The sequence below is a fragment of the Conger conger genome, chromosome 1 (assembly GCF_963514075.1).
Source record: "Conger conger chromosome 1, fConCon1.1, whole genome shotgun sequence".
NCBI classification, from domain to species: Eukaryota; Metazoa; Chordata; class Actinopteri; order Anguilliformes; family Congridae; genus Conger; species Conger conger.
In genome coordinates this window covers 26,592,925-26,603,092 of record NC_083760.1, presented here as the reverse complement: position 1 = coordinate 26,603,092, position 10,168 = coordinate 26,592,925, and positions in this window count along the sequence as shown.

Sequence of the window (10,168 nt, the reverse complement as noted above, 5' to 3'; positions counted from 1 at the left end):
CAACCTGTCATTAACTCTTTAAATATACACACCCTTCAAACTTGCAAACTTGAGGGCGAATCGAAGGTTACTGAATCTCTGTATATACAGATCTTAAATGCAGGTTTCCAAAAGGGCCAGTCTCCCACTGGAGTGTACAGTGTAAACAATGTACAGTACCGGATCAAACGCAGTGTGAGGTTACAGACCGGGGGTGCCCCTGAATGCGTCACAAATTTAAGGCTGTCATTACTGCTGCTTACAGTCCATAATTGCCACCAAATTATGCCTCCATCGGAGGAATTTGAAAGCTAGGCTATCGCTAATGACATTTCCGGTTTATATTCAAGGCTGCCACTAGCGCAGTAAAACAAAACACTGTTCTCTCCAGTCTGTGAGATAATTAATATCTTGCTGACAATTCGAGACGGGAAAAGATGCAGTTACATATTTTTTGTGAAAAATGGACAACAAATTCAGAATCTACACCAGTCATTGTTTTGTGTGTATTATTTCACAATGGCTTCATAAATCTTTTATGGCATTTCCTGCCTACCTCTAAAAATGTATTGTGACATATTCCACATCGGAAAACAATTTCCAGTACATTTCACGGCTTGACACTTGGACAAAGCTGAATTGTTTTGCTAAACATCCAACATTTTCCAAATGTTTGACCATTTGGAAATGTTCTGAAGTTCATTATTATTGATCTATTGAAACAAATAGTTTCTGAAGTATTACACAATGAGCACAATAGATTCTTAAATAGCCAGCATATTCCTTTGAAGACACCCTTGAGTATAGGCGAAAACAATACCAGGTGTGTATAATTAAAACCAGCAACAGCTGACCCCAAAGCCCAGTTTTCTTTTGAAGTTAAAGGATTTGCATAGACACAAGCACCTGGTAATGCAGACCTGTTTTATTATATTCATACAATTTTGTATGAATGCCATAAAGGACGGATACTGTCATGGGGTTGCAGATCTACAGAGATGCAAAAGAACAAAGTTTTATTGAATAGGTTTACTGTACCCATAATGGGTACACAATTTCAGGAAAATGGAGCATTTTACAAGTTATGTTTTGGCTTTATACAAAGGGTAGAATATAAATCCCATTTTATTTCACTAATGGGGAATTTACAGATTCACAGTGACGGTGCAAATGGGGGGGATTCGTATTTATGTGTCACACAAAACCAGTTATGAGCCCCGTGAGTTTGTATGATTAAACCGACGTTTTTTGCATTTTGACTTTTTATGCATTGTTGTGAGAAAAGGTTTAACATAACAATAACCACAAGCACAAATTGCAAATCACTCCACTGAGTAAAACCTGGTACCTGACCAAATCTGGAACATGGACTGAAGTAAAAAGCTCTTCTGGGTTTTAGCACAGTTATCCAGCAGTATCCTGCTTTGTGGAACAGAGTGCCCTAAGAATTTGAGTGCCAGTATAAAATTAATCTCAATATAATTAGCTTTTTTATCACAATGTTGAACTGCAGTATGACCACACCATAACCATCCTACACTGTGTGCCTGCTGTGGTCTCAGAATAGGACCAAAGTTATGGTAACATTCATGTAACTAAAGATGCATTATTTATATGAATGTTAGCATAACCCTGGGTCTTCTCTGAAAGTGAAGTTGGGGCAATTTTCAGATTTGATTTACCATTAATTCTGTGCCAAATGAGTCATGGACAAAATACTATTTAGGTGCATACAATTTGGTGACAAGACCTATTCTCCCTTACCTCTAATGGCCACACAACATTATCTGCCCACTGTAATTTTGAATAATTTCTGATGCTCATTTAAGTTTCCCATGCCCTTGGTCAGTCTTTCTCTGTGTTTATAATGAAACTAGTTCTGTGTGTATGATTCAGATTGTCCTGTCCTGTCAGCCAGCAGACAAACTTTTAGTGCAATGTCAGACATACACTTTGCATATTTCAACAGCAGTATGGAGCTAGACGCACACTTGAACGTTTAGACTCACTCACAATCTCAGGCAACCAGGTCCTGATCATGACTCAAAGCCGTGTTCTACTCCAGAAACTGCCCGGCAACCAAACAAACCTGCCATAATTCTGCCACTAAATGACAAATGTGCTGAAAAGTCATTGCCCAGCTGTTGGCACTCAGTGCCAGCACAGTGCACTACTGACAGTAAAGGAACATTTGCCAGCAAACATTTGCTGGCCTGCTGAAGTGATTTAGTCTTTATTACTTTATAACTGTTTTGATAATGTCATTTAGTTACCACAGGATTAGCTGCAAGTGAATAAAAGGCTACTTTGCCTTTAATAGCTTATTAATAGCATATTAATATGCAACTAAGTGTCTCTTTCAATTAATGCCTGTTCTCCAGCTAAATAGGAAGCATGTTTCTGTTGTGTGTCAACAGAAAAACATAAGCAATCTGAGAATTCTCACCCAGAATACATGTTAACCTCTTTCTCTTTCACTAGAAATCTGATTTCATGTACTGTATGATATTTTAGTTTAATCTATGTAATGTGACTTCCTGTAGTTACTCAGCACAAGTGGATTCATTGACTTAATATCCAATAAATAGGCCTACAGACACACTTTCCCATGATGTCATCTGTTATTAGTTAGTACAGGAAAGGGGTAATTCACAGGCAGCCAGTGTGAAAGATTTATCAACTGAGTTATCTACTACCTTCAGGCATCAAACACACAGGAACTGACAAAACAGGAAACTGTAAACAAGACGTGAGTCAGCACATGGCGACTGTGGAGTTCCCCGAAATGCAGTACAGAAGCCCATGCAGAGATGATGGAGTGGGGAGTACTTAAACAGGCGAAAGGTCAACTCTTTTTAATTCATGAACCAGTACCGTTATTAGAGAACAGTGAGAGACAGGTCATTAGACAATCGCCAGATCTTGTAATTGTGCCTGTGCTCATTACCGCCAGCCCTATGGGTCTAGAGCCTTTAAACATTTTCCCTGTCAAGAGTCCCCGCAGTTCGTCACATGCTCAGGGCTGTGAGCCTGACCGTTCGGCTCCAACGATTTTTATTGCATCCCGGATTTGGATGGAGGGATTAAGATGGGGAGAATGAGGCGGGTGCTTTGATGGAAAGACAAAACGAATCGAAAGAAACCCTGAGGGAACAAACACTGCGAAAGGAATGAAAAAAATATGAATATTTACACAAATGAAGCACAATAACAAAGGACAGAAACAGAAAGAATTGACAGGAGGAAGTTGGAAACTGCCAAAACGCCAAAAACGTTTTCTCACAATGCTTGACACAGTCAGTCTGGCTGTTGGGCCAAGTAAGCCTTGTCCTCCAATGAACTGAGGAATAGTTAGCAGTCAAATGTGATCGCGAATCTTTGAAATCAAGTCCAGAAAGTCTCAAAGCACAATATAACGCAACAGTATGCTGTTAGTGAGAATTTGATGTATCTAGCTGTCCCCTCTCTGTACAGCCAGAGAACACAAATCTTGCCACTCCCCCAGTGGACACACTATTTATTTCAGATGGATTTGATATATTTTGCCAAGACATTTATTCATTTTCTCAGTTTAGGTCTGTCACTAGCTGCTTTGTCTCCGAATACAGTCTTTAATGGAAATACAATGAAGAGCACGGTATGAGGTGTGGTGTGACGCTGGTGTGTTATTACCATCCAGCCCGCGATCCCAAAGGGAGAACTGCATTCCGTCACAAATTAAGCTTGCGGTGCGAGTCTCATTTCACACGCAACCAAAGGACTCTGGAGAGAACGCTCTAGTCAAACGGAATAATTCAAACTATTTTGGAGTTGAAACTGAGGATGCGTAATTATAAACGGGATCGCAGTTATTTATGTGAAATGCTTTAAATGGTTGTAATGTAATTCAGCCTACGCGACCTACCCCCTGTGTGATCCTACGCCAATCCTGTCCGCCTCCTGCAAGACGCTCGCTGTGCAGAAAATGTAACAAAATAAGTTAATGTGAGGTAAATTTTCAGACGGAAAATATCCATGTGTGCTGTTCCAATGGAATGTCAATGATGAAAATTACTCAATAGTTTACTGTAGTTTGAACTTGCGCATGACGACACAATTTCACAACTTAAAATAAGAATCTCAAATAAATCAATTTCAGCAACATTTCAGCAAATTTCTATCTTATTTAAACAATGTTAAATGTCGCACTATGAAGTGTAAATGGTTTGTTTTCTCTTTCTAATGATTTACCAACTCAGTATGAAAACTCAACACGACTAATTATGTATTACTGATATTATCAAATTATAGTCATAAGATATAGTGCGAGAAAAATTATTCTAAAGAAGCATATGGGTGATGATAATATGCACGATTCTTCTCAACATTACCCCTCATACATTACAATTAATTTCACAAAGTCTCTATTGAAACAAGGTGGCATGGATGGTGCAGTGGGTAGCACTGCCGCCTCACAGGAAGGAAGTCCTGGGTTTGAATCCCCGTCGGCCGGAGCCTCTCTGTGCGTTTGCATGTTCTCCCTGTGTTTGCGTGGGTTTCCTCTGGGTACTCCGGTTTCCTCCCACAGTCCAAAGACATGCAGGTTAGGCTGATTGGAGAGTCCCAATCCCAAATTGCCCATAGGTATGAGTGTGTGAGTGAATGGTGTGTGTGCCCTGTGATGGACTGGTGACCTGTCCAGGGTGTATTCTTGCCTTTTGCCCAATGTATGCTGGGATAGGCTCCAGCCCCCCTGCGACCCTATGACCCTGTTCTATTGAAAAAGATTTTGCCTCCCATGAGTATCTAAGCCATTTAGTAAATAGAATTTGTCAAATTTTAAATACTTTTTTTGGATAAATTTTTCCAAAAGAACAGATGAAGGCTTCATCTGTGTTAGGGTCATATCAGAAGATAAGACAGATAACAGATAATACTGGTACAGGTTAGTCATCAGTTAGCAGATGCTTTTATCCAGTGTGACAATGAAAGAGAGCATTTTGTGCATCCCACATAGTTATGTGCAAAATAGCACAACACACCCACATCCGTACATATAAGCACAACCTCAATAAAACACGACATATCAACATGTCGATACTACTTTAAAAAAAAGAAAAATAAGATATGTGAATGTACTTTTCAATATGAATGATAATGTTACTGTCATTACTATTATCAAGTAAATATTTAGTCATAAAATGCAGCAAAATGATCAACAATAACATCTGAATAACGGCATCCAGAATGATTTTGCTCCCACACAAGGGCTTACATAACATAACGGCAAAACTTAATAAACAAAAACAAAATCTATAAAGAATATTTGTCTGACAAGACCAATGAACCATTCTTGAAAAGGTCTCCACGGTTATTTTTATCTGTATCTTCCTGTCATATGATATCCTAACCCGAACCCAAGAACTAAAGAACCACATCAGAGACAAAAGCAAGAGGCTTTGGAATTGTCACAAGCCCATTTGACTTGACTTGACTTTTTTTTGGTGCAGTCTTTGGCAGGTTTGCCGTTTTTTTGAAAGGAGTCGGGCTTCACGCCAGGGATGAATGTGCTTAATTGCGTTTCTGTCAGGTAATGGCTCTGGAGAGGGGACAGTTTGTTCTCTGACGGTTGGTTCTGCCCGTGTTTGGGTTGGAACCAAATGAATGCGAGATTGTGTGGAAAGGAAATTAAAATTATGCAGGGTTATAATTTACTGCTGAGTGAAACTGATTGAACTTCTTTCTCAGCTGCTTGGCTCCGAAGCTTCCAAACGTACCACAGCTAGCAGAATGAGAGATTAGATTTTCTGTGATGAGACTGTTTCTGCGGAAATCAAGACGCAGCTCTAGCAATGAATTTCACAATGCGACTAAGAGCTGAAAGTTTGAGGTCTCATGGCTTATATATTCAAATGCACTACATGAGATACATATCTGATAAGATCTTTACTGTGTTTTCATGAATAAATTGGAATAAAGTGAAATTTGATACCCACATATTAAATACCACCCTACATTTCAAATGAATGTTTGTGCACACCAAACATAAACATAACTATTCCTCTGATTTCCACAAATGAAACATGCAGAAATACAGTATATGCATTGATAGAACTGGAGGAAATAAAATAAAATAAATAATAAAATAAAACACCGTATAACTTGTACAGAAGACCCTCTATATCTCAATTATTCACACGACGGTACATTTCACCCTTTTTACTAGAGAACGGAAATCTTTTGAACACAGAATATTACAGGACACACCTGGCTGCTAACCAGCTCTGTGCAATATATATCCTGTTATACAGATGGAAATGTCTTTGACATAATATATTTTTACACTTTAGAAAAGGCCTGCAGAAGTCTTGCACAGCCACATAAATCATTTTTAAGGTTTCCTTCCGATAAAATATTACCTTGCACTGAAGAAAATGTTGCAATCGGTAAGCCTGCAATTTCTCTTCAATTTGCTACACCTATATTTTTTAAGTTTTCTGATTGTACAATTTTTCAGCTTCCTTTAAATGAACATTTGAAAATATTTTGATTGTGAAAGCTTAAGAATATAGGGGCAACAAATTGAAGTAAAATATAAAACATAAAATTTCACTTCAATTTGTTGCACCAATCATTTTTAGGTTTCTGATTTCCGATTTTTCAGGTTTGTTTGAAGTAACATTTTAATGAACCAACAATTTTTTAATTGTGAAAACCTAAACAATATACAGTCAGTGTAACAAATTGAAGCAAAATTGTAGCTTTGTCTAATTAAGCATTTTTTTCAGTGTGGTTTCAGTAGAATATTTATACAGACACCTGAAACAAAGGCAACAATATTTTACCACAAGTTTTTACATTGCTGTGTGTCTGATTTCTAGCCAGCACCCAACAGCGAGGTCAATTTCTTACTATAAATTATATATTATTCAGAGCTGCAGTTTAAGCATGTCTTATTATCATATGGTGTCTAATGTAGATGGTATACTGTCATATAGTATTTCATTATGATGACCAAAGGATGGGGAACATGATACTTTAATTCCATAACAAAGTCAACTGTGGCTGCCACAGTATATCACTGACACTAAATGATACAATCTCTGTAATCACACTTCTGCTGAAAGCACAAAAGTTCTTTCCATTTTTAAAGTTTCCAAACTAGACTGAAATGGGATCTCTGCGGACTTCCCAGGAAAGCCTCGTCATTCCCCAGTGAGGAATGATTCCGTGGAAGCATATCCATGGTGGAGCACACTTCCGGTCAGGATGCATGGACACTCAGATGATCCAATGACTATTTCAGTTATTACATTCTCAGAAATGTGCCTAAAAAGGTACAAATGCTTGTGGCTGGGATGGTACCCTATAGGTGCATAAAATTGTACCCCTAGCCAGCAATATACTGTATCATTAATGTGTACCTTGTTTGCTCGGGAAACTCATTTGCACCCAGAGAACATTACTTTTGGGAAATGTGATCATTGAAGAACAAAAACCTCCACTGTCACTATTTCTGAGAGCATACTGGCCAAGGCCTTGTTCCATGGAGTTAACCGGATAACTGCTGTCCCATGAACAGGATTAGTGAGTTAGCTGGAGTAAAACCCGGATCCCGCCCAAATCCGCAACATGGGCTGAAGTCGAAATAGCTTTTTCTGGGTTTCACTACGCGCAGTTATCCGGCTAACTCAGTAATCCAGCTTTGTGGAACAGGGCCCAGGTTTTATCAGCTGTGAGGCGGGACAGAGCTCCAGACACGTCCTTCTAGTCCTTACATAGAAAATAATGGTGGAGATAGGCCTGCCCTAAAACTAAATTACAGAACTGAGCCTCTCTGGCCTAAAATAGAATTATGTAAGAGGAGGCTACAGGACTCACAGCTTTCCAATCAGCTGAAGTTTTTGTGGCCTCTAGTCTCTACTGTCACCAAGCAGATTCAGTACAGCCATACCAGTCTCTCCTGGACCAGCCAGGCCCACTGCAACCAGAGATATCTTTCTGTGAACAACAATGTCAGGGGGTTTTACAGCCTGTGATAGAACGGCCATCACCTTGCAGAGTGTATTGTCATGTAATGCATTTTTTAGTGCTCATCTGCTGTAATGCAGATTGGAAATAATTACCTACTGTATTAGTATACTAATATACGCTATTTTAAATGGTGAACTTGCTGCTACATTTCAATTTTGCACAAATGCCTCTTTTTTGCATTAACATTTCCTTTTACTGATGAAAAGAAACTTACCAAGACAAACATTTCAAAATAGATTTAGTCAGGAAAACTGTTATAGAGCTGTAATTTATTTTGCCAGTTCCTTGTAACATTTCTTAAAGTGTGTGCCCTGCCTTGCCTCCAGACTATAAAAAGCATAATTGTAACACAATGTACTGGCTCTATTTATGGAGCCCAGTCTGAACATGGACATCCCCTTTCTATGTCTATCCTTAAGCAGGCATCCCACCACTGCAAAAATGATTTCCGGGAGATTGCAAGGCAGGGGATGGGGGTGTCCCCCTGCAAATTAGGCGACCTGTCGGGACTCCCTTCCCTCTTTTTGGTTCCTTAATTCGCAACTGCTCGGGACAATGTGTATTCCTGAACTTTGCTTCTGCCTGTGATGCAGATTGCTAATTTGCCTGAGATTTCTGCCCACTTGCGGGTATCGGGGAGCAGGTGACAAATTCCCAGGAGGTTCCCGGACCTTCCAGCAGAGGTGCAATGCCTGCCTATGGGCCAGTATGGGTAAGTGGGAAAGGACCACTGAGAGAGTGACATTGGGGAGCGACATTGGCTCACGCGGTAAGAGCAGTTGTCCGGCAGTCAGAGGGTCGCTGGTTCGATCCCCCGCCCAGGCTGTGTCAAAGTGTCCCTGAGCAAGACACCTAACCCCCAAATGCTCCTGACGAGCCAATTGCCATCCGTGTGTGAGTGTGTGTATGAATGGGTGAATGAGAAGCATCAATTGTACAGCGCTTTGGATAAAGGGGCTATATAAATGCCAACCATTTACCATTTGTGTCAAAGTGTCCCTCAGCAAAACACCTAACCCCTACAAATGCTTCTGACGAGCTGGTTGGTGCCCTGCATGGCAGCCAATCAGCACTGGTATGTGAGTATGTGAGTATGTGAGTATGTGAGTATGTGTGTGAATGGGTGAATGAGAAGCATTAATTATACAGCGCTTTGGATAAAGGTGCTATACAAATGGAAACCATTTACCAGAAATACAGGCCGAATAACTGCATATGGCCAGTAGAGGGTGTTGTTGGCCGAGTCTGTCTGGGGCGAGAGGTGTCGCACATTCTTTCTCCCGGTTTGCTTGTTCACAGGATCTGGTTGTGCTGTGGAATATGTGTAAACACAGGCAGCCTTTCACTGTTTCACAATCAATTTCTGAAGTATATAAGTTCTTTTCAGCATCTTTCTCTTTAAAAGAAAGGAAGCAATATATTCACTGGATTTTTTTATGGGTGTCCTATTTAGAGAAACCCAACTATACACATCCTATGGTTTGTTGACAAATATTTGGTCTCAAACTGGAAGGGGGTGACTTTTGACAACCATGAGAGCAGGAGAGAAGAACAGTGTGTGTGTACGTGGGTGTGTGTGTGTGTGTTGGCAGGACGTGATGTGTACAGTAAAACAGAGGTGGAATAAAATTATATTTCCACATTTAGAGTAAACCAGCGAGATGAGGTGTCTACTGAGCTGTCTCCATAAAACACACAAGGGGCCTGATTTTGGGGGGAAAACAGAAATCACAGCAGATCTTTTTGTTCTTTAGTGCTGAAAGCGCTCTCTCAAACAACTCTCTCAGCACATACAGGCTCCAGATAAACTGGAGTAGAGAATCTGGCTGGCCCCCAAGAGGAGAGGGGCGATCAGAGCAAGTCTGGGCTCGCCTGGAGAGGGTATGCACCAGGAATTCTGGGAAATACAACAAAATTACACCAAGCGGTTATACAATCTACAATATACACAAATCGAAATTCACCCCCCAACATACAATTTCTAAATACATGCCACGATATCCCTCAATCAAGAGGGTATTCAACATTATGTCTGTAGAGTCCTGATTGAGATAATATGATGATGGTGCCCTTTAATCTGCCAGTCACTGGTGGGTACAGACCAAACCAGCTCAACATTTCAGATTTGTTTTCAAATGAGAGGCTGGAACTGAAAACCACAAGGACAAACAACAGG